At 36.5% G+C, this 4,554-nt stretch overlaps 1 pseudogene; it reads right to left on the reverse strand.

The window, feature by feature from the left end:
• Window positions 1-1,852: 1,852 nt before the first annotated feature.
• Window positions 1,853-2,791, reverse strand: LOC130835248 (heterogeneous nuclear ribonucleoprotein A3-like; annotated as a pseudogene).
• Window positions 2,792-4,554: the final 1,763 nt, after the last annotated feature.

Consider the following 4,554-nt stretch of genomic DNA (forward strand, 5'->3'; position numbering starts at 1 on the left):
TAACCATTTTCTAATAATTAACCTATTTTCTACACTGCTTATTCACATATGTCCATTAACAAATGGAATGTTGTCTGTTACACTTATTGGTTTGTGAGTGTTTTCTGGGAACTGCAGTGTCTGTGAAGACCGATTTCCATGCTGGCATTGCATGCATCCAAATGTTAATGCACAGAGGCACAGAATTAGAGCAACGAGAGCATATTCAAACACTAGCACGCCCCATCCCCCCTTTTATTGCTTGTTTTGCTTAGTACTTCTTAAAACAAAAATAAGAATCTCAAATCCAACGTTCAACTGCCAAAGAAATAACAGCAGGGCACATACTTAGGGCTCGAATGAAATTTTAAGCACTAGCTGGCGTGAAACAGTAGACATTCGTTTATGTATATTTTGACCTTATTATCTAAAACTCAACAAGGGTCTTCCAAACAAATTGTCAACTCATACCAACATGATTTAAGGTTCAAGCATACACATGGAATAACAATGTGTTCTTTGGGATTTTAAGTGAGTACAAACTCTGACTACCCAAATTTGAATTCAGGTCTTGGGGAAGTGAAAAGCTTGTTTGTACTAATCAACTGTGCTACACTTCTACTGCAGTAATCATTTGGGATGATTATAATCTAGACTATCCTTGGTTTCATCCAGTAAAATGCAGAGGATACAAACAGGAAAGCATGCCAGCCAGTTAAGTGTTCAATAATACATGATTTTTATTCTCTTGCTCTGAGAGCATGTATCAAAAAATATATATATTAAACCAAGGAAAATAACTGAAGATTTATGGGCCTCTTGTGCTTTAAAAAGGGGAAAAAAGTAGCCACTAATTTGCTCAGATACAGCAGGCTTAGCGGTCCTATATTTTGAAGATTTTAAGAATGTTTCTTAAGGTAAAAGGAAAGGGAAAACATTCACTACCCCTTTCCAGAATTTAAACAGAGGGCAGTAGACATTCTTTATACCCAAATAAAACTATGGTAGCGGTGCACATGTGACCAAGGTGAATGCAGAATGGAGATGTTCTAAACACAGCTAGGACTCTCAGCAAAGCTAATACACTAAAATCATATGATTACATTTTGAAAGAAAATGCACAAAAACCAAATAGGAATTTTGAGATTTTTCATTTGAAGGTAAACCTTAATGCTATTAAATTCACAAATATGCTAATTTAAATACCCAATTCTATTATCTAAAACACACATTGCAAACATACAAATATCTATTCTCTCCACATGTCAGAGCCCATTCATTTCATGGTTTGGAAATGGGGAGAATAGGTTCCCCTTAAACTGCAAGTCAGCAGGTGTTTCTATACAGTTAACTTTAGCAAAATTCATACAAAATAGTAATTAACAATGATCTTCTTTACTTGTTAACTCACAAGGAAACACCATCAAAACTGCATTTTGTTAAAGTTTCTGTACTAAAATGTAGAAAAACTGAACTACACAAATATTGAAAAGTTAAAAATTCCTTAATTTTTTATTCCTGCTACCACTACCACAATTTACAGGGCAGTGTACCTGATGTAATGAAAAGAAAAAGAAAAAGACAAAGCTACAACAGATAAAAGACCTCAGGAATGTACATCTAATTGACACTACATTGCATTAATCAACAGCTGCACTTTTTGCAAACTGTGGCTATGACAGTCCTGAACAAGAAGGGTTTCCTGTTTAAGCTGCAGTAACTTTTCTGACTATGGATCGTCGTTCCTCCTGTGGCAGATTTTTACAGTTCCTCTAATGCATTTGGGACGACTGTCTCAAAGTAACCTGCAGCTTTCCTGACAACTCCTCACTCTCTCTCCTGCTAGGAACTGTAGCCCTTTCCTTCTGAGTTTTTAGAACCTTCTGCTACCATATCCACCACTTCCACCACCAGATCCATAACCACCACCATAGGGACTGGCCGAGCTTCTTCCACCAAAACTGCCCCCCTTCATGGGTCCATAATTTGATTGCTGTTGTCCACTATAATTTCCAAAATCATTATAGTTCCCACCACCACCATAGTTACCATCACCTCCAAATCCATTATATCCACCATCTCCTCCTCCATAACTACCTCTACTGCCACCACCTCCACCCCATAGCCTCCTCTCCCACCAAAGTTTCCACCACGGCCAAAGTTACCTCCTCCACCTCCAAAGTTTCCTCCACGACCCATAAAGTTGCCAGCTCCACATCCATGACCTCTTTGTGATCCAGCAGATTGCATTTCTTGTTTAGAAAGGGCCTTTTTCACTTCACAATTATGCCCATTAATAGTGTGGTATTTCTGAACAACAATTTTATCAACTTATCATGATCATCAAAAGTTACAAAAGCAAATCCTCTCTTTTTTCCACTCTGCCTGTCTTCCATAACTTCTGTGGTTTCAATCTTGCCATACTTTTCAAAGTAATCTCTCAAATTATATTCTTCTGTAACTTCTTTAATACCACCAACAAAAATTTTCTTCACTGTTAGATGGGCACCAGGCTTTACAGAATCCTCTCTAGAAACAGCTCTCTTTGGTTCCACTACATGCCCATCAACCTTGTGTGGTCAAGCACACATTACTGCATCCACCTCTTCAACACAAGAGTAAGTCACAAAACCAAAGCCCCTGGAACATTTTGTTTGGGGGTTTCTCATCACCACACAATCTGTAAGTGTGCCCCATTTCTCAGAATGTTCTCTTAAGCTATCATCTGTAGTTTCAAAGCTCAGACCACCAATAAACAGTTTTCTCAACTGTTCTGGTTCCTTTGGATCATGGCCCTCCATTTTGAGACCAGACTCGCCTCTTCCAGCTTGAGTTCAATATGAGACCGAGACCCTCTTTTATTTTTAACATAGTAATGCGAGTCCTGTCTCTTGTTTGGTCAATCTAGCTAAAGTCTTCTTTATTTTTGCCTTTTCAAAGAGCCAACTTTTGGTTTTACTACCTTTTTCTATTGTTTCCCTATTCTCTACATCATAAATTTTCACTCTAATCTTTATTGACTTCTCTCTGCTTGGCTTGGATTTTGTGTGTGTTCTGTTTTGTTTTGTTTTAGTTTTCTTAAAGGTGCAAGGTCAGGTTATTATTTTTTATTGAAGTATAATTGATTTACAGTGTTTCAGGTATATAGCAAAGTGATTCAGTTGTTTAGATATCTATTCTTTTTCAGATGCTTTTTTCGTTATAAATGATTACAGGATATTAAATGTAATTCTCTGTGCTATACAGTAGATCCTTGTCATTTATCTATTTTATATGTAGTAGTGTGTATCTGTTAATCCCAAGTTCCTGATTTATCTCTACCCCCCCTTTCCTCTTTGGCAACCATAAGTTTGTTTTCTATGTCTGTGAGTCTATTTTTTTTAATAAATTCATTTGTATCATTTTTTTAGATTCTGCATATAAGTGATATCATATGATATCTGTCTTTCTCTGACTTAATTTCACTTAGTATGATAATCACTAAGTCCAACCATGTTGCTGCAAATGGCATTATTTCATTCTTTTTTTATGGCTGAGTAATATTCCTTTGTGTGTGTGTGTGTGTGTGTGTGTGTGTGTCTGTGTGTGTGTCTGTGTATATATATATATCACATCTTCTTTATCCATTCATGTGTCGATGGACATTTAGGTTGTTTCCATGTCATGGCTTTTGTAAATAGTGCTACTGTGAACGTTGAGGTGCATGTATCTTTTCAAGTAAGAGTTTTCATCTTTTCCAGATATATGCCTGAGAGTAGGATTGCAGGATCATATGATAACTCTATTTTTAGTTTCTTAAGTAACCCATACCTCTATACTGTTCTCCATAGTGGCTGCACCAATTGACATTCCCACAAACAGTGTAGGAGGGTTCCCTTTTTTCCACATTTTCTCCAGCACTTAATATTTGTAGACATTTTGATGATGGCCATTTTGACCAATATGAAGTGATACCTCATTGTAGTTTTGATTTGCATTTCTCTAATAATTAGTGATGTTGAATGTCTTTTCATGTGACTTTTGACCACCTAGATGTCTTCTTTGGAGAAATGCCTATTTAGGTCTTCTGCCTATTTTTTAATTAGGTTGTTCTTTTGACATTTGAGTTGTATGAACTGTTGGCGTATTTTGGAAATTAATCCTTTGTCAGTCATGTGTTTGCAAATATTTTCTCCCATTCTGTAGGTTGTCTTTTCATTTTGTCTGTGGTTTCCTTTGCTATTCAAAAGCTTTTAAGTTCGATTAGGTCCCATTTGTTTATTTTTGCTTTTGTTTCCGTTACTCTAGGAGATGGATCCAAAAAAATATGTATGTCAGAGCGTTCTGCCTGTATTTTTCTCTGCGAGTTTTATAGTACCTGGTCTTACATTTGAGTCTTTAATCCATTTTGAGTTTATTTTTGTATATGGTATTAGAGAATGTTCTAATTTCATTCTTTTAGATGTAGCTGTTCAGTTTTCCCAGCACCACTTATTGAAGACATTGTCTTTTCTCCATTGTATATTCTGGCCTCCTTTGTCGTAAATTAATTGACCATAGGTGCAAGGGTTTATTTCTGGGCTGTCTGTCCTGTTG

This window comes from Hippopotamus amphibius, chromosome 13, assembly GCF_030028045.1.
Source record: "Hippopotamus amphibius kiboko isolate mHipAmp2 chromosome 13, mHipAmp2.hap2, whole genome shotgun sequence".
NCBI classification, from domain to species: Eukaryota; Metazoa; Chordata; class Mammalia; order Artiodactyla; family Hippopotamidae; genus Hippopotamus; species Hippopotamus amphibius.